Genomic DNA, 23489 nt, shown 5'->3' with positions numbered 1-23489 from the left:
ATATATACACATATACATATACATATACATATACATATACATATACATATACATATACATATATATATATGTTGGTGTACCCCCAAAGAATGTGTTACTATCACCTATTTTATTCAAGAAAATTACCAAGCTAAATTGCCCACCTAATGTCCCACAGTCTATAATGAGTCTTCACTTCCATCATCACTTTCAGCCTCTCAGATCTGCATGCTAGGTAACTGCTGCCTACTGCCCACCGCCAATGCTAACCACAGCCCCTCCAGAGTCAGAAGCCTGGACACCAGTGGTGAACACAGGGATCCGTGCAGAGGACCCTTGTCCTCTGGGAGAGCAAACTGTGTGCACGTGCACAGCCCCACCAGGCAGGATCAGTAGATTCTGCTCCATCCGCTGGTGAGACCGTGTGAGAGCTCTCCAGAACAAAGTCCTGCCTAAGCCAAGAGGATGACCAGGAGTAAAGGAAATATACGCAAGAGCATACATGTTCCCAGGAGGCAATGATGCAAGCCCAAAGTGGAGTGAGTAAGAGAGACTCCTCTGACCTGTGACCCTGGACCCCTGTGATTATCACTCCATTGGCTACCAGACAAAAGGACAATCCCTTTCCCATCTCTGTTCCTCAGATCCCCCTTCAGCCTCGTCTATAAGACTCCTCCCGGCACCTGTCTTCCACTGGGCTTGTGGAGTCTGTGCTTGGGTGTAAGAGGGTATAGAAGGAGCTGTAGCCTCATTCCAGAGGGAAAGGGACCACAAACGGTTCAGATGCCCCCAACCCCAGGCAGGAGATACCAATGCACCAGCCAAACAAACAGGCCAATGAGAGGGGCCATACTCTGCACTTGCCACAGTGATGGCCCTGTGAGCTGGACAGGACTCAGTATACCAGGTCTACCTCTCCTGGCAGAAAGGGTCTGTCAACCTCTGGAATTACCCTGCTTGAAATCTCTACCCACCTTCCCTGACCCTCTGGTGCCAGCCCACCTCACTCCCACCAAGCCTTATCATACTCTGCTATGAAATGGGGACAATAAATGTAGTGACTTCATGAAATACCAGGACTCTCAGCAGGAACTCAGCCAAAGAAAGCTGGAAGTTCTTGTTTATCTTCAGGGTCTCAGAGCCTCGAATGAGCCCTAATACTGGGAAATTTGAGCAGGTTTGACCACACCAAACTCTAGACTGTTTGCAGACTTAACCCTCTGTCCACCCTCTGCCAGAGGGGGGGCGGGGCTCTTGTATCTGTGTATCTGCACAGAACATCCACTGCACCATCCAGAGAAGCCAGCTGCCCAGCTGCTCCCCACATCTGTCTGACTTACACAGATGGGTCCCAGCACCCCTTAAACCTGAACCCTCCAAATCCACAGGCTTCCAAGCAGTATCCATTGGGTTCTGACCTCAAATACCCTTGGTTTCAATTTCAGCTCTTGTGAAATTCAGGGGAAGGGCAGGTGCTAGTGTTGGGGCTCATTTTGCCTATCACTCAGAAGACCCTGGGTTTGAGTCCCAGCCTCTGGCAGTGTAGGACAGAGGAGGGCTTAAACGGGAGTCAGAAAGTAGAGTAGAGAAACAGAACTTTGAAACCCCTCATAGCCAGAGCATAAAAACCTTTCAAAGCAACTGTGAGATATGTCCAGAGAGAATGCAGACGGATCAGGAGGGATGTTCCCCCAAGATACCTCCCCACCTCTGCTTCATAGAGTCTAAGAAAGAGTCACCCAGTAACAAGACTTACATGCAATTCAAGATGTCACTTAAAGTCCAATGGCTCAGCAGGACAGATATAGTAATTTACAATGACCAGGGGAAGCTCTTGGGGAAAGCTCTCTGTCCACAGAGGGACTATGAGACTTAATGAAGTCCCTCTGCTCAAGAAGCAAGCACAAGGCCCTCTGTGCCCACCTGGGTGACTGTCTGGCACGTGAGGGGTAACCACAGGGGGACAGGCAACTGGCCAGCAGGGGAAACATAGTAATCTCAAGGCCAAGTAGGAGCATGGAAAGGGGGAAACTCACTCTGTGGGGTAAATTGGGAACCCTAATATACACAGATCTGGGCAAGTACCCTTTCTTCTTCCCTTTCCCCTTCCTGGTTCTCCTTCAGCCCATCTATTATGCAAATCAAGTAACTACACCCAGATTTACATAATGTATGCATTGTTAATACATGATCCTGTCAGGCTTTCAGACTTTATAAAGCAATTTTGCTACCTTTAATGGAGAGTCAGAGAGAAAGTTCTAGAGAGAGATTTCTGGCCTTTTCTCATTACACACAGAAACAGTGTTTAAATCTTCATTTGGGGAATCGTTGACAGAAATGAAGTGACTACCAGTCAGAAACGCAAGCAAACACGTCTTTGACACTTTAGTCAAGAATGTATATTGGTCCCAGATGCCTGGCACAGGCCTGGTCACAGGTCATGCCAATCAAGTGTCTTACACACTGTTCTGTGGTTCCCTCAGCAAGCAGAAAAAGTAGAACCTACACTACAGCTATGAAGTCACTTTGGGCTCCTGAGTGAATTCAAAACAATGACATCCACACTCCAGATCTTCACCTTGAATAAGATGTTTAATTCCAGTTTCTTACTGGATACACAATAACCTTATCACCCTCATTTTAGGGACAAGGAAACTGGGATGCAAAGACATATGAGTTATTCACTAAAGGTCAGTCTAGGATCTCTGCATTCTTTCTGCAATACCAGTGAAAGCAAATCCCCTCTTCCCTCCATCTCTCCTTGCCATGACAGACATCACCAATCAATCACAGCACTTTTCTCACTGAGCTCAGATAGCAGCTCACCATCCTTTTCATCACAGCTCTGGTCCCAACCATCCAGAATTAACACCCAGATAAAACCTCTTTGCTATGCCTACTCTACATCGTATCAACTCTTCAGTATCCAGCCAGTGTGGTGCCAAATCCCACACATTTCTGAGGAAAGCTTACAGGCTATGCCCAGCCTGGTTGCTCAGCCTCAAGGAATCTCATACAACACCTCTTAGTCTGCTGACCAGTTCCAGATGGGTTCTGAAGGAATGAGACACACCTGCCTTTGGAAAGGATCACACGGACCAAGGAAGTCTCTGCTGTCACCACAGGGGCTCTACCACACGGAACCATGAGCCCCCTTAACCAATGCAGTTGCAACAGAGACACATTTCCAAACATGGATTCTGGCCTGGGTATTCTGAAACAAGGCCCTCCAAAGTTTTCAACCAGAAAAGGAGCCAAACACTGCACACGCACGCACACACACACACACACACACACACACAGCCTTGTCCTCCAAAGGACCTTGTTTGAATAACTGCAGAATTACCCTAAAGTGTTCACAGTGACCCTCAGGGACACCCCTTGTTATTCAGGGCAGGAAAACTCAAACCTTGCCTTTCCCCGGTGTTCTACAGTCCCTCAAGCCCAGAAGAAAGACTTGACTCTTTTGCTTCCCAGTTGGAAGACAAAGCTGTCCAGAACTAGCTCCAGAACTCATTGGCTAGAAAGTCTTCTGGAATTCATCAGCGCTGGCTTTTAGCCAGGCCCCATGAGATAGATAAGACGTGCTCCCCTCTCCCTAAACCAAGGACGCAGCCAATGCCTCTCCTGGCTTGAGCCACTGGCTACAGTCTGCACTCCCTTTCTCTACTCACTCATTCCTCTACCTTTATCTCACGGAGACCTGTTAACCTCTCTTGGTTGCCTAGCTCTCAAATCTAAGCAGTCCTGGGAGGATTCAGCTTTCAAGTCACCCAGGGCCTCCTGGACCATGACTCGAGAGTAGTCTTGATGTTTGCAGTCATATTGACCAAGGGCTGAGAGGCCCGTTCCAGCCACATCCCAGCCTGGATGAGCATCTACACGATACCAGCACCCAAGAAGAGTAGAGCATCACTGACCTTGTTCACAAGTGCATAGTAAACCAACTTTCTGTCCGTTTTATTCATTTTTTGTATCTCAGCAGACAACATGGCCCCTCATGGCTCCTGGAATAGTCAAATCTGCCCCACTCCTCGGTCCACCATGCCCCTTAGACAGTTGTAGCTAGATCAAATCCAGGAGAAGCAAACAGCCATAAGTCACGTGGGAAAGGGATACAGCAGCACATAGAGCTCTGCTTCCCCTGCCACTGTTGGAGGTAATCCAGGCCTTCTGGACTACCCTTTAGGGACTACTTTACCCACTGAAGGCAGAATGGAGGCTGATTAGTCTTGAGTCACTGGGGCTGTTGAGGAAACCACCCCTCATCACCTGCTGTGATGAAAGCTACAGAGCAGCCCCAAGCCCAGCCCCCGTCACCTCCACCTGCACATTCAGGCGGCTACTGAAGACCTGGAGTACAGTCTTTCTGCTCTCACATGGCTAACCCATGTCTGCCTGGCCCCTCCTCACAGATTCTCTCCTGTGGGCCTCCCCTGAGGCCTGTCTCACACTCACCCACCTCTGCCATTCCATGCCTACCTCAGCCTTGATCCCTTACACCTGCAGGCAGCCTCTACATGTTGGCGTCAGCACATCATTGGTCTCCTAGAATCTTCCTGAGGACTCCAGAAAGCGACATCACCATCCTGTGCTATGCAGGACACCTTCCCTCAGGGAGCCTTCATGTCTGTCCAGCTCACACACAGAGAGGGCAGAGGACAGTGAGCATGAGTACAAGCATGCCAGGCCAGGCTGGACTTCTTCTCTGGAGCCTGAACTAGGCTGGGCCCCTACTAGAGCTCTGGAAAGAGACCCAGATAGCCTCTGAGGGAGGCTGTCATGGTGGAGGGAGCACTGTGGGTCCAGGAAAGTTTCCAGTAACACAGAGTAAGACCAGAGATTGAGCTGACCGGCTGATCACACTGGCCTTTCTGGTCACTGCACTGAGGTGGCTGGTAGAGACGATGATGTTTTGAAAAGATAGCCCTAAGTTAAATAATAAAAATCATCAGTGAATCACAAGGTTGGATTCCACTGGTAGCCTCCTGCACTCCTCCAGCCCATCAGAGCCACGGCCTATGAGAACTGCCAACCCCACTTTACCCATCTTTCTCCTTCAATGGTAACCATAGCTCACCTCTCCTACCCATCCTGTCCAATCCATCATCACTTCCTGTCGATTAAAGATAGTGAGAAACTGAGGCCCAGAGCACCCTGACAGTTGCCTATTTGTTCCTATGAATGGTCGGCCACACAACACCCAGGCTACTACATGAATCCCAGAGGGGCTGGCTCTGCACGCTGACACTACCCCCCCCCCCATATCTTTGAAGACATGCAGGAAGAGGGTGTATCTGTCTCCATTGGGTCTGGCTGGAGGCCAGGGCTGATTGGGTTCCAGAAGGAGAGCCCCCAGCCAGGGTGTTGGTGCCAGTTGGTGCCGGCTGGTATGGGCACTCTGCCGCCCCGCTCTCTGGGACAGCAGGCTGCCTGGCTGCTCACTGCTGTCTATCAACCAAGGAAAGGCTGGATTTTGGTCAAAGTAGCGAGGTGCTCAAGCCTCAGTACTTGAATCAACCTTCACATGCAATCTCGTAACTCCAGGCCGGAAGGAGGACACCCCACATTGCTCTCTTGTGGGTCCCCACCTTTTCCTTTTCACTGTCCCTAGCTTGGCTCAAGCCCCCACTTCATGCTGCCAGCTTCTTCCTACTGTCCTTCTCTGTGCCAAAGCTCAATCACACACACCACTGCCATGTTTCTCCTGACTTCCAGCAACCGTGCAAAGCCCTTAGCCTGGTATACAAAGACCCAGTGAACGGGGAACTCCTGTCCCATTCTAGTCTGTTCTTTATCTCTCCCAGGGAAACCTGCCTCCTGTTTTCCTCCCTAAGAACACCTGAAACTCTCTGATTTGGAGCCCACCAACCCCACCTGACCCCACCAGACCACTGTCCCTTCAAGCTCAGAACATTCTCCTGCTTCTGCCTCACACAGCCCTAAAAGTCAGACTCAAGCCCCAACTGTGTCTGAAAAGTCAGACGTTCAGATCCACAGCACACCCTTAAGGAGGAGGAGCCTGTATGGTACTCACAGCAGTCTGCATGCCTCCAAGCTACTAAGCCTGCACACCCCTTAACCGACACTGTCCATTTCAGCATTCCCTAACATCATCAGAGTCAGCACCAAGCAAAGAGCAAGCAAGCTCCAGTGAGAATCTCCCAGTAGGAAGTCCACAGACCTTTCCTGGATCTGCCTTCCCCAGGGCCTGGTCTGCAACTCAGCACAAGTACTTGCTTCCCAAGGTAGTGACCCACACAACCTCAAATGGCTTCTAGCTTGACCCAGGCTGGCACACCAACTGTTTCTCCCCATGCCGGGAAATCTGCCACTAAACCAGCTGAGTCTCCCACTCACAGAGCAGTAAGCCCTGAAAATTCCATCTTTCTTAAATGGAGACTTCAGCTCTACTCATTCTCAGAAACAACAACAAAGACTGTGCAGGGGCTGCAGAGATGGCTCTGGCGTTAAGAGCACTGGCTGCTCTTCCAAAGGACAATTCCCAGCACCCACGTGGCAACTCACAACTGTCTGTAACTCCAGTTCCAAGGGATTTGACACCGTCACACAGACACATATGCAAGCAAAACACCAATGCACATTAAAAAAAAAAAAAGACCAAGATTAAAGCGTGCCCAGCATATGAGGTCTCTTGGAGGTAAGAGGGGCCCCTGGAGAAGCCCCTAAGTCTCTCCTTCTCACAGGCTCACAGGCTCTAATGTGGCTCACACCTCAGCCCTGTCTACAGATAAAACCTCCAAGATTAAGAATATAAAGATACAGAAATTAGAAACAAAGAAAGAACCTGGAGGGGCATGAATTTGAACACGAAGTTGAAAATGGGCATGCATTCAAATCTGAGAGCCTGGTGTGGTAGTGCACGCCTCAAAGCCTAGCTATCAGAAGGCAGCAAGTAGATCTCTGTGGGTTTGAGGCTAGCCTGGTTTATCTAGCAAGTTCTGGACCAGCAGGGGCCTACATAGTGAGACCCTCAATAAAACTGAAGTCTTGAGTCCCACCTAGTCCAGCATCCCAGAGAAGACTAGTGTCACACTGCAGTTAGGATGACGATTTCATCCTTCCATTTGTCCTTGTAACAAGCCATCTACCCAGGCTTCTCCAACCTCTGCTATTTGGAAACAGGTAATCAGCCAGGCGGTGGTGGCGCACACCTTTAATCCCAGCACTTGGGGGGCGGAGGCAGGTGGATTTCTGAGTTCGAGCCCAGCCTGGTCTATAGTGTGAGTTCCAGGACAGCCAGGGCTACACAGAGTAAACCTGTCTTGAAAAAAACAAAAACAAACAAACAAATTTTTTTTTGGAAATGGGTAATGCCTAGCTTTGGTGAGTATTCCTGGCCCCTGCCCATCAGGTGTCTGCCAAATTCTTCCCTTGGTTGTGATGACCAAACATGTCTCCATGCTCTGCTACAAGTCTTCTGAGAGCAGAAGCACCTTAGGTGAAAAGCTTTGGCTCACAGACCAGGTAGATCTCGGGTCTCCCCCATCAATACCTTCCCCCGCCTCTTGTTCCTCATCAACATCCCTCCTCAGACAGGCCGTCTCTCTCCACCAAAGGCCAGAGAAGCTTGTGCGAGGTACTCCTGAGGTTCCTCATGGAAGTAGAAAGGAATCAGCATTAACTGAGCCACCATCACCCATTTACAACTCCTTCGCCTGCACCACTAACGGGCAAATAAAGCTGAAGATTAAATTATTAAAGTCATCTAGTGGCAGAGTCCGACACTGAATGGATCAGAAGACCCACACCCAGAATACCTGACTGACCAATGAGGAGAGCTGGCCCACAGGTCCCAAAGCCTCAGACCCTCACCCTCTGGGACCAAGGCCCACCATCAGATACCAAGAGATCAGGAGAAGACATCTAAAGCCTTCCCTGTTCCTCCCCAACCCACCCCCCACCCACCCCCCACCCCCATGCCCGCTCAGAAAGGAAACAGTTATAGCAGCATGGCTTAGTGGTCCCCAAGAGCCCCGGGAGAGTCAATAGTTTTTGGACACAACGGTTTGGCAAGTGAGCAGGAAACTGGCACTTCCCAACACCAAGGCCTTGCCTCTGAGCTATCTTTTCAAGCTGACTGATACACACACACACACACACACAGCCCACATAGTTGAAAGTGTTAGAACACTAGGGATCCATGGGGTCCACCTTATTTCAGACATCTTCTGGCCATACCATGGGAGTCTCTGGTCACTTCTGACCCTATCCATCAAAGCACTCTGGGGTCAGCCCAGAACAGGGAGACTTGATCTTCAAATGTGGACTGACCCAGAAAGACCCTATTAGCTTCCTGAGATCTTTGGGAACTAAACACCAATCACACTATAACCATTTACTTGACTTGGGTTCTGTGTGTGCCGTTTTGTTTCTTGGCTGGGGGTGGGGTGTGGCATGGGTGTGGTCCTTGGGTGTGGTTCTTCTGTGCTGCTCTTCACCTTCCACCTTTAAACAGAATCTCTTTGCTGTTCACAACTGCATATGCTAGGCTAGTTGGCCTGTGTGCATCCAGGGAGTCACCCATCTCTGCCTCTCATCACACTCAGAAGCCCTGGGATTGCAGACACTGCTGTGTCCATTTTTATATGTGTTCAACGTATTGGGGGGGGTGTCAAAGTTAGTCTTCACACATGTACAGCAAGAGCTTTCCCCATTCAACACTTTCCTCAGCCCCTTCTTAATGTTCTAAATACGTATTTATTCTGTGGGGCTGGAGGCTTAGGCATCCTAGAACACACATGTGGAGGTCAGAGGAAAGCTCGCAGGAGTCCCTCCTCCCCTTCCACCATATGGGTTCCAGAGATTGGGCTCCAGTTGACAGGCTTAGCCATAAGCATCCTTACCCTGTTCAGCCATCTTGCCCACCCCTTGGTGTTGTTTTAAAGAATGCCAACCCTGTCCCAAACTGTCCTCTGGAATGCAAAGGGAGCTGTCCATCATGGAAAGGGGCTGGACAAGAACCCTCTATAACCCAAGTGTGGGTCTCACAAATCTCCCAATTTCTAGGGCACTACATACCCAGTTACTAGGGCTACCCTATGCCCCTTGCCCACCCTCCCTCTCTCTCACACACACACACACACACACACTTCACCAGACTCACCAGAAGCCTACCTATCCTTCCAAACACTGCAAGGACCAACCACTTTCATCATCTGGCTGCTAATGCTAGGTCTCCATCACCACAGGCTTTCACCATAAAGTATCCGCAAACCTCTCATGGGGCTTCCCTGTCTGTGTCTAACTCTAAAACCAAAGCCATCCTGTTGGCCTCTGCTCAGAGCCCTCACTTGATGCCATCTCACCAGGATAAAGGGCAAATTTTTCACAGAGTGCTTCAAGTCCTGCCTCCTGGCTGGCTTCAGTCCCCTCCCGTCAGCCAGGCAGAGGGAGGGGCTCCTCACTCCTGGGGAGTCTCTGATGGATGATGTCACAAGTTCCACCAAGCCCCACTGACATGGCTAGTGTGAGGAATTTATGCATACAATTTGTTATCAGTTATTCACCTGAAAACTGATGTACCAGGGAGTGAGGGATGTAGCTCAGTAGTACAGCATGTGCCTAGCTCATGTGAAGCCCAAGTTTCAACCCCTAGTACCAAAATAAATAACCATAAATTCTAAACTGGTTCACCATTAATTTATTAGAAAACTCTAAAGTATGCTTGCAGCAACGTGAGTGTTTATTTAACTATAAATTTTATGGACTCTAAAGCAGTGTAAGTGTTTCCAATGAAGATTTAGTGTCTGGCTGAGATGAGCCGTCAGATACACACCAGACATAGCACAGCAGATAGGATGGAAACATCTCATTGAAATTTTTTACATTGCTTATGCATTAAAATTGCAATATCTTGCTTCATCACATGAAATGAAAATATTAACAAATTTCATATGTCCTATCTTTAAAAATATATGGCTACTGGGAAGCATAAAAGGACCAAAATAGTTCATGTTCTACATCTACTAGACAGAACTATCCAGATCATGGCAGGCACAAACCTGATCCAGGCCTTCAAGAAGCTAGTCCCTACCTCCATGGCCAAGAGCGCCTGGCTTGCTCACCAACCTCAGACCTTCACCAAATGTCACCTTCTCAGCAAGGCCTCCTCTGAGCACTTATTTGAGATGACAAGCTTCCTCTTGGAACTCCGTGCCCTCCTCACCCAGCTTTCTTTTCCTTCACAGTACTTCAAACATCATATATAATTAGCTGACATCCTTTACTGTTGGATTCAGCCATGGAAATGTGCATCCCCAAGGGCAAGAGTCTGGCCTACTGTGGTTTTTCCTACTGTGTTGTGCTAGAATAATTGGCTGACACCTCAAAGGTGGTCACTAGCCATCTGTTGGCCGGGTAAAAGTACATGCTTTCCTGCCTGGACAGGAAGTTTCTCAAGGCCTATAACTAGCACATAGTAGGTATTCAATGGAGGCTGTTGCCCAGTCACTGGGGAAACAGAGGCAGCTTAGCTGAACTATTCATAGAAGGCAAAATTGAGTAGCAAAGGCTCTGAATTGAAAGGGTATCCTGCACCTATCTTGCCCCACTGTTACCTGCTCCTCTCTCCTTATCCCCAAAAATGTTCCCCATCAGCTCAACAGCCTTGGAACCTCTGGGGCCTTGGGGCCATCATTTCTCTCTCTTCCATCAGTTTTTATTCTCCCAGTGAGAAGACAAATCTGCTTCCCCTCTGCCAGAAGGCCTCGAGCCACGGCTCCTTACATTATAGTAATTAAATCCCTGCTGCTCAGAGGGTTCAGGAGACAAACAGGCCTCATGCCAAGGGCTGGCCTGCAGGGAGAGGGCAGCAAGGAGGGCAGCTGGCCAAAGGGCCTGTCTCTCAGCCGTCTCCTGATAGGGAGGAAATCCACTTAGCTGCGTTACCTTCACACGTGAGACATGAAGATAACCCTCCAGCCCACCTTTGCAGTAGACCCTGCACGCACTGACAGGTAGTACCCTGTCACCAGAGTGCTACCATTTTCTTCTGTTCATTCCCCAGTTCCATGTGGTCACCAGCCCAAGATAGAAGGAGACTCCTCCAGCTCCCTGCTCCGTTCTCCAGATGACAAAATAAATGGCCAGCCTCCAAGCTTGCCCATGCCTAGCCAGAGAGGTTCCCACCAGCCACCCACAATCTCAGCTGACCTTTACTGAGTACCCAGTGTATGGCAAAAGCCATGTCTCAAGCTTGCTGACAGAAGCCTGTCGTTTCCCACAGAAGCCTGACAGCCAGGTTACCATGAGCCACCAGGGACATTGTGAGTCAGTATGTTAGAGCAACTTCCTAAAGCTAGCAAGTGACAGAGCAGGGCTAAGACCTGGAGAGTCTGCAGGAGACCTGTGGCAGGACAGTAGGATAGGCACATAGGGCCAGATGACTCTGGAGGAGCTAAGGAGTGGAACCCATCCTAGCCCTCAGGGGAGGGAACATCGAGCCAGGTTTGGAAGTCGATTTAGTGAGAGCATTATCAATGTAATTGTAATAATATTTGACGCTCACCATGCCCTTCCCAAAGCCTTCTCTGTATCATGTCTCCATCACAAACACACTCTTCCGGGGAGGAAACACTATTGCCCTCATTTGCAAACCTAGAGTCACAGAGCCACGGAGCCAGGACAGAAACTCAAAGCGTGTGCAGGCCCAACCTTCCCTGTTGCTGACTCCTGGAGCTCCCACAAACCTGTACATCAAACTGATAGCACTCTGCTTATCCCTCCACACACCCTAGGGGTGTCAGACCAGGTGAGTGGGCCAGTAAGAAGGAAAATAAAGGGACAGCGAGCAAAGTGAGACTCTGAAAGACTGAATAAGGTTTGGTTTGGTTTGGTTTGGTTTGGTTTGGTTTGGTTTGGTTTGGTTTGTTGGCTTGAAAAAGCACACACTAGGATAGTGGTGCCTGCCTTTAATCCCAGCACTTGGGAGGCAAAGGCAGACACATCTCAGTTCAAGGCCAGCCTGGTCTGCAGAGCAAGTTCCAGGACAACTATGGCTACACAGAGAAACTCTGTCTCAAAAAAAAAAGAAAGAAAGAAAGAAAGGAAGAGAAAGAAAGAAAAAAAGAGAGGGAGAGAGAGAGAGAGAGAGAGAGGGAGGGAGGGAGGGAGGGAGGGAGGGAGAGAGAGAGAGAGAGAGAGAGAGAGAGAGAGAGAGAGAGAGAGAGACAGAGGCCAAGAGCCAGCCTGCTGCCACCCGTCTGCTGGGCAAGTTTTCAGCCACTCTACCTGTGCTCAGGCCCCAGCTCCTATGCTCCTAGCTGCAACATTCTGGGCAGTACACAGATCCCTTCTGAGGCTCCAGACCAGCATCTCTAAAATGGGGCTACTGATGTGCACCTCAAATGTTGTAGTGAGGCATTAAAGGGGGATGTGAAGACACAGACGAGACCCTTTGGAAATATTCCTTATCTTCTCCCCTTTCTGTTTCCTCTTTTCATCACTGAATTAGATACCCATAACCACTTGGAGTCTCTCGCTCGCTCGCTCTCCCCCCCCCCCACACACACACACACTTACTGACTTATTTAGGGAAGAGCATGTAGAAGTCAGAGGACAACTTACAGAAGCTAGTTCTCTCCCTCCCGACCTGGGGTTTGAACTCAGAAAGTCAGACTTGGCAGAGAGAGAAGCTTTATTCTCTCAGCCTGCTTTATCCTACTGGCTCTGCTGTTGTTTTCAAGGAAGAGAAGGGAAGCATCTGCTTTAAGACTGTGGCATACTCTCCCAAGCTGCTGGAACAGAAATATTGTCTATGATGTCACCTGCCCATGATAAAACTCTCCAGACTCAGCCTACATCTATGTCTGGCTCCCAGCTCCCATCCATTTCACTCCTGGGGGATCTCAGCATCCTTGACAACAGTCTGGACCAAAGAGTAGTGGGAACCTTGGACTGACCGACAACAGCCATGGGCTTTCAAGGCAGACATCAAAGGCAAAGGTCACCACTGCCACGAACAAGAGCCCTTAAAAGGCCACACCTGTCCAGCTTGCTTGCTCACTTTTTCCTGGACATGAAACCCAGTGCCTTGAGTAAGTTAGGTAAACAACAGACCAGCGATTGACATTTCCAGCCTCGCTCACAACTAGTCCCCACTGCTATCCTCAACAAGAAGAATTAAAAATCCCACCTTCCATGGCTGGAGAGATGGTTCACTGGTTGGAAGCATTGGCTGCTCTTCCAGAGAACTGGGGTTCAATTCCCAGCATCTACATGACAGCTCATAATTGTCTGTAACTCCAGTTCCAGGGGATCTGACACCCTCACACAGATATGCATGCAGGCAAAACACCAGTACATATAAAACAAAAAGAAATCATAAAAAATAAGCATTAAAAAAATAAATTTAAAAAAAACCCCACCTTCTGCTGTGCCAAGCCAGCCAGCTCAACAGTCAGTTACTGCTCCCAGGCCACAGTGAAAGCATAAGCACTTTTAAGAAGAGATGGCAGGGCTAGAGAGATGGCTCAGCAGTTAAGGGCACTGGCTGCTCTTCCAGAGGTCCTGAGTTCAATTCCCACCATTAATTAATTAACTAATTAATTAATTAATTAATTTCCCAGCATAGATAGATGAGAAATACATACATACATATATACATACATACATGATACATATATAAATAGACATATAAGATAGATGGATGGATGGATAGATGGATGGATAGATGGATGGATGGATAGATAGATAGATAGATAGATAGATAGATAGATAGATAGATAGATAGACAGATAGATAGAAGGGAGAGATGGCAGAGAGCCGTGTGCTGAGTAAGTCCTCTGGGGCACAGATCCCTCCACTCCTGGCACCTAGGATGCTTGGGAAAGGGTAGGAGAAAGGGAAAGAAGGAAAGGACAGAAACCCAGACTCCCCAGATTCCTGCTGCATCCCTACTTCTTACGATGCAGAGTGCTCTTGGATGACCCACATAACCTCTCTGGACAATGGAATCCTGAACGATGGTCCCTGCCCTGTCTTCCTTCCTCACCGACGTGGGCCCTGTGCAGGAGTCATGCCCACCCAGGTTGGTGGAGCTTGGCCATTCCAGGCAGGTATGACACTACGTAAGAGAGAAATGCCCCCAGCTATCCCCAGAGAAGGCCTGTCAGGGTCTTCTTCACAATGGTCTCCAGGTTTGAGCCCCTCCAAACACAGTAGCCTGGTCCATGGCAACACTCTCACACTCAACATGAGAAGGCAGAGCAGCACCTTTGTCAGCATGTCAGCAGATCCAGATGTCTCCATGTACAGGAGTCAGAAGAGAAAAAAAAAATATGGCTAAGCCCCAATCTGTTAACATCAGAAACCTCACAAAGGAGAGAAGGCCCAGAAAAAAAAAAAAAAAAAAAAAAAAACTTGCTAGTAGAACCTCACTAGTGTGGTGGCAGCTCAGGGGAAGGTGTGAGGAGGAGCCTCCAGCCTGGGAGAGGTGTCAGCCAGCCACTGCGCTGGCCACTTACTCAACTGTTACCAAGTGTGAGCCTCACTGGGCCAGTGAATGTCAGTACTCCCAGCTACAAATGGGGAAACTGAAGCTCAGAGAGGTTGAGTCATGATCCTTAGGGTGACTTAGCAGTAAGGGTAGGCCATTGTTAGGACTCAGCAGTCCTGTCTCTTCCTGACTCCCCGCAGCCTTCTCCAGTCCAAGCTATCCACTAGTAAAGGGGTTGTGGAGGTCATGTGATCTTACAGCCTCCTCCCTCGTTGCTGGGTGACCCTCTGTACAAGGTGCTCATTGTTATGGACTTCTCTGGGCTAAACACTGAAGAACTGGCCTTGAACATGCTAGGTGGGAGACAAAGAACCTGCAGCTCCCAGGTACCATCAGCCCATGCAGCAACAAGCTTGTCACAAGCTTCATTTAAGCCAGTGCTTATGCTCAGTTGACACTGAGCAACCTTCTTATCCTTTAAGAATAATGCCCAGCCAGCCGACTCCACAATAACAAATGCTAATTTGCATATTGTTTCACATGTCATCTGCCTGCGACTCTGAGGCTCCCTTCAGAATACAATGCAAGTAGCTTGTGATTGGGCCTTGGGATGGGAGAAATGGCTTCCCAGGTTCCCTGGCATTGCTTCCTCTACTCAATTACTGTTGGTGCCCCCTGGTGCCTGGCTAGGAACATGGCCTTAGTGTTAGCAGAGTAAAAGAGGCCTCAGAACCTTTGATGTTATACAAAGTATCCCTGTCTCAGGTCTTGAAGGGAAACTGTGTTCTCTTGATGGAACTTACCGCAAGATGTCTTAGTCTTCACTTGCCTGGATCTGTCTCAGGCCAGTCTCTGGGCTGGTTCCTTCCCTAGAGCCCCAAGCTCTCAATCTCATTCTGCTTGATCATCATGTGTCCCCCTGACCTTCCTCTCAGCCTCTGGCCTGGCCCCATGGGTCTATTTTTGTGCTCTCTCCACCTGTCCAATTTGAATGCCTATACCCAATTAGCTCTCCCCAGGCCACAGACTACCAACCCTGAGTATTCTCATAATAGGAGACTGTAGAAGGCCAGGCCAAGCCACCATGACAGTCCCGCCTTCCTAAGAATGGCCCTTCCTCTCATTACACACTGAGACCTATCAGCAGTAATACTAGGTGGCTTGGCCATTATTCTTGAGAATGAGGGAAAGGTCCCCATGTTCTCAACTCTTCCAGAGTCCTTTCTCCTAACCTGTATCCCGTCTTCTCTTCTCCACAATCACCTGGAAAGCACGGTCACAGGGGACATGTGTACTTGTGTCCCTCCAGGCTTGGTCCTCCAAGTGGTATCCTCTAATAAAAGCAACATCTGGCAGCTACTGAGATTCAATGCATGACCAGCTCTGTGGTGTACTACAGAGTACTAGGCTAGGTACTATAATACAGACAGAAGTCCTGAGTGCTAGGTACTGTGCTTCAGAGGGATGCTGCATGCTATGGTACAGGGAAAGATTCTAGGTGTTATTGCAGGGAAAGGTGTTGAGTCCTATGCTATAAGGAGAACTTGGAGTTCCCTCTTACCATCTGAAGACACAGGTTCAGCAAATTCTCTACTACAGGTATGGCATAGGGTTAAGATATAGACTTAGATGCTAACCCCTTCGCTACCATACCAGACGGTCTGTAACAGGCAAGAGCATATTTGAGGGGGAAAAGAGCATTGGATCTTTAGAGTTCCTGGCAACTCACTATTAAGTCAATCATTGGGCCCACACCCTTGGCAGGAGGGTTTTGATCCCTGCTCAGAAGCTCTTAGGATAAAGCACAGCCCCCAATAACTCTCACAATCTTCTCTTTCCTCCCATCTGCCCTTGTATGTACATCCTGGGGGCATCTTCAAGATACCTGCATAGATTGTATTTCCCACACACTTTATCCCCTATCCCCTGGTCCTACACAAATGAGTCTCTCTTTCCACAGTGGCTCATCTGATCCTTCAATAACTGCCCCACCAGCATATCCAGCCCAAGTTTCTCTCCCCCCCTCTAGTGTTTCCAAGCACCAATACCATAAACTGCCCAACCAGGATCGATGTTGTCTGGCTGTCTGACTGCCCACAGGATAGCCCTGGAGAATGTGGCTTTGAGAACAATGGCTCAGCCAGTCCTTGTGGGGGGACATGACCAGGAGGCAGCAAAGGAGTTTAGCTTTTAGGTTTAAGTGAGCTAAGAACAATCACAAGAAGCACCAAGTACCAGCACCTCCTTGGGGCTCCTTAAAGGCATAGGCAAACCCTTTTCAGCACCAGCTGTGCTTATAGCACTGAACAAAGGCACAGAAAGTAGGGAAAAGTCAAGAAAGAAGAAAATTCTAGAATAGCAGCGGAGAAACCCTCAAGAGCTGTTCTCACTAAGTTCCCAGCTTTCTGGTTTGGAAATTTAAAAAATAAACAAATAAGTCACATAAAAATAAAAAGCTAGGAGTGTTCATTCCTAGCATTCATACCTAGAACCTCATTCTGAGGTTCATTCTAGCACCATCTAAGAAGGGGATCTGATGGCTCAATTTTCTCAGCTGGAAAGTACGGTTGGTTGTAATGATCCTGAGTCACTGTGGGGACCATGCAGAGCAGCAGTTGGACTGTGCCTGCGAAATACATGATGCTGACCCTCAACTCCCCATGACCACCTCAGCAGCTAGCACTGGAAAGGAAGGAGAAAACTAAGAGGGTCTAGGCAGGAGGGAACAAGGTAAGCCAGCTAGCTGGGGGGAGGGGGAAGGATGCGCAGTGGCTTGTGGGCGGGGCAATGGTGCTGCGGTAGGTCCCTACAGTAAACCTATACAAAGCAAGCTCACTTTCCCTGTAATCCCCACAGCTACTTCTTCACAAATTATCCAGGGTCATAAAACAGTGAATGGCCATACTCCCATAGAGAAAACATCTCAGGGACCCACCATGGGCCTACCCACAACTTCAATGAACAGGCTGCCTACCCCTGGGGAGCTGGTTGCCCTACAGAACTTTCAGTCTGGGTTCCTGCACCAACAGCTCCCATTCCAATCACGTTCTGCCTATGTCTTGGCCAAGCTTCTTCTAGCCCAACATTCTGTATTTCTGGTCTCTGGCCCATAGATTTTGGTCTATTTCTTCTACAAATATATCAGAGGCTGGGAGTGCTGAACCAGGAGGATAGTTCCATCAGCAAAACACCTTCCATGCAAGCACAAGGGTCTGAGTTCAATCTCTAGTATCCATATAAAAACTAGAGTACACAGGTTAGGGTTAGGGTGAGAGCAGAGTTGGGAGCCCTTTCATAGGCCAGCTACTCTAGCTCAGTGAGCTCCAGCTTCAGTGAGAGACCCTGTCACAAAAATAAAAGACACCAGACACTGAACTCTGACTTCCACATGTACACATGTTATATGCACATATACAAATCATACAACACATGCAGAGAGAATGTAAGCAATCTAAAAGGACAGAACCGAAACCGAGTATAAACGATCAGGGCTGGGGAGATAGCTCAGCAGACTGTTGACCTCATAGGTGCAAGGTTTTGCATTGAAACTCCAAAATGGAAACACACATACACGCACACACATGTGCACACACACACACACACACACATACACAATATAAGCAAGGCATCCAGCAGCAGGCGCAGAAACTTAGAGTCAAAAGGGCAGGATTCTTATCTCAGTACCACGCCCACTGGCAGTGTTAGCTTAGTGAGTGATTTCATCTGCATAGGATGCCTCCAGCACCACCTACTTCTGGGACTCTTGGGTGTAAAGTCATCCACTTCTTAAGAAAAAGGTCCTCGCCTTCCCTCACCTGTCACTCAGCAGCAATTCACGCAGGAGCAGTGTGGGGCAGAAAGAAACAGTGTGGTCCCTGCCCCCCAGCCTCTCCCCTGCCTCCCAAGCATCTGGGGGTGGAATGACAAGGGGAGGGGGCCTTGAAAACCCATTAGCCTCCTCCGGACTTTCCACACAAGAAAAGGCACTCGAGTTTTCCTCCCCACGGTTCCTGAGAGCTAGCAGTCTTAGAATACCCACCCTCATTATTTAAAGAGGAACTGATGGCTTTCTTCTTTCTCTCTCTCCCTTTGGGGTTTTGAGAGAAAAACAACTACCAATGAATGCTCTGGTGGTCCTGTCATGGTGCAAAGAAAAGGGATATTGTGTCAGTACAGTACAGTCGCCCCTCACAACACACACACACACACACACACACACACACACACATACTTCCCCCCAGTGTGCTTCATAAGCAACTGGCATGGAACTAGAGCTCTCTGTTCTGATTACATTTGCCTCAGAGACTGAGTCACAGCCCAGGTTACTCCAATTTTGTATTGGTTTTCTCTACCTAATTTTTTTAAGGGGATCTTTTGAGGATGGCCTCATACATCCTCCTTCCTGGAAGCTAAATGAGGGAATCACAGGCCATGGAGTAGCTTTCTAATTAGCTTATTCAGAAGACAAATGCCCAGCCATTGTCCCAGTGCCCAGTGCTGCCTGTGGGGAAGGGAAGTCTGGAAGCCCTGTGGAGCCTGTCCCCAGGATAGTTATAAACAGCGGATGACATGGAAAGGAAAGTAGGTGACAAGTTACTCGTAATCCTATAGGTTACGAAGGTCTGACTCATTTGCTCACTGTCCACAAAGAATATAAATAAATGCTCACCATGGGGGCAGGGTTGTGGCTGTTTCACACTGTCAGATCTGCTTGTCCTCCCTGGGCTGCATGGTCACTATGCCATGTGACATGCAGACCTGGGGCCCTTGGCTGCTAGCTCTCAGGGTCCTTTTTGCAGCCAAAGTGCTTTATCAAGTTGTCTGCCTTCATATCCTCAGAGGGCATCCTGTAGAAGCTCCACACAAGGGTCTGGGCCTATTTCTTCCTCCTAGTATGCCTGAAATCATAGTTACTTGTGCCCCCCAAAATCTTCCAGAAATACATGCTCTGGTAACCAGTAACCTAACCTCAGGAGGCACTTGGGCCAAAGGAGACAAGCAGAGTCCTCCATCCTATGGACCGTGGCTACCACTCTGTCCTTGTGCAACTAGGGCCTCCATCCTGGGAAGGCAGAGGATTGGGACTGAGATGCATCTCAGATGCTGGAGACATGCTCGGTAGAGTGTTTACCTACGGTGTGAAGCTGTGGCTACCACCTCCCCACACACACCCTTCAAAGACCAAAAATAAAAGCCTAGAATACTATCCATCATTCCACCTGAAAGCTGGAGGGACTTTCTGATATCTGTGAGGCCAGCAACAAATTGGCCCAGGCCAAGAAAGCACCATTCTCTGAAGAGTATGCATAGGAGTCTCCTCTAGCTGCTCAGTAGAACTAGTTTAGGATGGCGGCCCACTTGGTGATCTGAAGAAGGAGTAGTAACAGGAAGTAAGTAGAATGTACCCAAGGGAGCAGATAGGGACTCCTGTATCTGTGACTGCTTCATCCTAGCAACAGGTCAAGCTGGGATATCAGAAAGGAACAGGACAAGAAGTCTGGTTGGGCAGACAGAAGGGAACACAGAGCAGAGGTAAGGCTGAGATGGCTCTCTAGGCCAGTGGTGGAGAAGCTATGGAGACTGTACAAAATCTATGAAAACAGACAACTACCCTGCTGCCCAGCCTGAGGAAGCAGCCACAGGCTGAGGCCTGATGTCCTGTCAGGGTGTTAAGGAGGAGAGAGCAGGTCAGGCTACCCCCAACTCTTTGGATCCAGTAGAGAATTACTGATAGCGTAAGGTAAAAGGGCTACATGGGCCAAACCAGCTCCAAAAGAAAGAAAAGAACACAGTAAGAAAAAAAAAAAGCTAAATCCCCATTGCTCTCATCCTGTTAGACACTAACAGTTAGAGGACGTCATAGGCAGACACAGGATTGTCAAGACTTCCAAACAGGAGCTAGAGACTCAGCCCTCTTCTGTTGTCTAAGTTTCCAATACTAAGAAGTTGGGGGAGAATGAGGAGGGGAGGGAAGAACAGGAGGAGCAAGAGAAGGGAGGGAGGGAGGAAGGAACAAACTAGAGCCCCTATTCAACTCAGAGACAGCCTAGCACCTTTTAGGGGTCCACACCACCCCCCGCCTCGCCAGGCTCCCACCTCTTTTCTCAGTGGAACTTCCTTCCTTCCAGTGTCATCGCCTACAGCCTGTGAGGGTGGGAGCTGGGAAGCACTTTGTCCCCATTTCTCAACCTCCTCACACTGGTTCTCTTTTACACGAACTTTGAGCACACTTGGGGTATCTGCCACATTGCTTTTCTCCCAGACACCTGGGCCTGCATGATGAATGCCTCTCCCAGCTGCAGATATCAACCAAGGGTAGGTGGATGGAGCGGGTACAGTCTTGTGAAATAAAGCAAAGAACTTCAGAGTTAGCTAAGGCCCAGGGTTTCAGGCCATCAGTCACTCAGAGGAAAAGAAGCCTGTTCCTCACAAGGGCCTTTGAATGAAAACTGACATTGTAGGTACCCAAAATGACTGGTCACCTGGTCTATCCTTGGGCTTCCAGAATTATCAGCAAAGTGGGGCAGGCACACAAGAACTCTAGCAAAGGAGAGTTACTCATCCATCCTGAGTGTCTCTGGGCTCTTCTGTCACAGAGCCCATCCCCCTGCACCCCAAAGCTGGGGAGCTGACACCTCTCCCCAACAGCTACCTCGTGTTTAAAGACAGCCTCCAACCAGACCCAGATTCCTTGTAGAACTTTTCTCCTCTATCCCCAAGTCTTACTTTCCATCTACTTCAGAGCCAGTGTTAGATTACAGAGGAAGGTGTCTCTCCCCTCGGTCATTACAAACAGCCACAGCTGACCCCTCTTACATGAGCAGGTGCTCTGGAGGGCCTTGACCTCATCTGACCCAGTCTCCCCACCTGAAAACTGGAAACACCCTTGCAGAATATCGTGACATCCAAGAATCACACAGCCAGCAGTGGCAGAGCTGAAACTCCAGATTTGGTCCTATTCTTTGATATGATCCTACTTCCCTCCATGGTAGATAGGGACATTTGCCTCATTAAACATTTTGTTGTTCCAATATCATCCCCAAGGTACACAGGAAGTGATCACCTCACTGACTGAGGCAAGCAGGAGCTTCCTGGCCACTGTCCCTTAGTGCCACACCACCAGAGAATCAATGGCTTACGAGTGGAGGAAGCACACACCTCGGGTGATCTCACCCAGTCAACACAGCCTTCCTTCCTGGGAAAGCCTCTTCCCATGAGTACTCCATCAGAGAAGACAGTCATCCCTCCCCACTGACCCCCAACACATTCAGACAAATGATCATGGATCCCATACTTGGAGCCGGACACAGTCACTGACTCCTAGAAAAGCCATTTCCTTAACAGCCACCACGGAGACCACTGAGAAGAACATGCTAGCACCATGCCACACCTCCAGGATTCGGGCTTCCACGGATTCCCCCTAACAAGGGTTCCTAATTCCCAGGGGGTGGTTGCCAGCCCATCTCCTGAGCAAAGCACACAGTAAGAGAGGCAGCTCTAAGAAGGCAGGGAACAGAAGGACCTGCAGCCTCCCAGGCTCTCATTACAGAGAATGACTAAGTGAGCTGGGCTTCCAGGGGAAACCCCACTCTGCTCATGGAGAGGTCTGTTCATCTAGGAGCTATTTAGACTAACGCAGCCTCCAAGTGCTCTGGCTTGGGCAGTCCCTGCAAAGCAGCAGGTCCCTGGAGGACTCTCTGCTGGGAAGTCTGGGCTCTGTCCACGCAGGTTGCCTGACAAGGAGCATTGCCCATGTCAGGTTAAAGGGAGACTCTGGGAATGGGGGAAATCTGATCAGCACCTCCCAGGTTTTTGTGACTAGATCTCTACAAGGAATGTGACAGTCTCCAGCAGCTGTGTGCTGCCTGAAACAGGCTCTATTTGAAACCTCCAACAGCTGAGCCCCTCCCAACTACCCGCCAGCCAGCCCCAGCCACCCCTCGTCCAAAATGACAAACAAATACAGAAATCCACAGAACAAGCAGGCACTCACACAAGTACACATATACACATGCAAACACCAACAAACTGGGGCCAAACGGTACAGTAGGGGAAACCGCTTGTCCAACAATTCCCTTCCAGCATGCAGCTTCCTGGCAAGTACAGCATTGACAAAAACCCACCTTCCTCAACCTCCTTCCCCTCTGGGAGGGAAAGCCCTCTCCACGACCAGGATAGAGCAATGGAGCGTCCCCCTCACCCCCAAGACAGTGCCCTGTGCCTGCCGTTCTCCATCCAGTGTGCACACACACACACACACTCATCTTTATTTATCCCAAGGAGAAGGAGTTGGGGTGGGAGGAAAAAACCAGGGCTGAGCTGGGGTGCCGACTCCTGCGACCCGCTGGGGAAGCCCTGTCATCCCATCCTAAGGAGAGGCGCTCCCCGTGTGATGCCAAGGCGGTGCCCATCTGCTCTGCCTGGGTAACACCTGTAGCCATTTTTATCAGGGCATGTTTACAAGGCGGCAGCAGGTTTATTCTGAGTCCTCTTTCCTGAGGGAAGGGACTGCTGATTTCCTCCACCTATATTTTTAACCCGGTGCCCTTGGGAGAGACTCGGGAGCATCTCTGTTTTACCCTGGAGTCTCTCTGGGAAGAGAAGGGAAATAGAAACTTGGGAAGGGGGTTGGGGGGGAGGCTGGGGAATGGTACAGGATCTCCACCCCCAACCAGACATTTATTTCTTTTTTATCCTGGGGAAAATGGAGTGGAGCAGGGAGGGGAGACAAGGAGGGAGATAGCAGGAACTGGCAAACACATCAAGGCAGAGTGTAATTAATTGGTGTGTTAAGCTGCTGGGTTATGCTTTAGTACGAGTGAGCCTGGAGGAAAGGAGCGACTTCTCAGAAGGGATTCTTTAATCCTCCCTAACACAGAGTCTGCAGATTAGACAGTGTATGGGGATGTCCCCACAAAGGAGAGCAAGAAAGGAATTCTCACAGGACCAAGGAAGAAAACCATGGGAAGTTAGGATGGTCCATGTAACTAAGCAAAGGAAATACATCTCTCTCTCTCTCTCTCTCTCTCTCTCTCTCTCTCTCTCTCTCTCT

At 49.3% G+C, this 23489-nt stretch overlaps 1 protein-coding gene across 4 annotated transcripts in view; it reads right to left on the bottom strand.

The window, feature by feature from the left end:
- Positions 1-23489, bottom strand: part of Kcnn3 (potassium calcium-activated channel subfamily N member 3) — a 146224-nt gene that overhangs the window by 121621 nt on the left and 1114 nt on the right. The gene's annotated exons all lie outside the window — the stretch shown is intronic.

Source organism: Grammomys surdaster, unplaced genomic scaffold (genome assembly GCF_004785775.1).
Source record: "Grammomys surdaster isolate TR1022 unplaced genomic scaffold, NIH_TR_1.0 125946, whole genome shotgun sequence".
NCBI classification, from domain to species: domain Eukaryota; kingdom Metazoa; phylum Chordata; class Mammalia; order Rodentia; family Muridae; genus Grammomys; species Grammomys surdaster.
The sequence above is the reverse complement of the archived record's forward strand: the minus strand, read 5'-3'. Positions and strand labels throughout refer to the sequence as shown.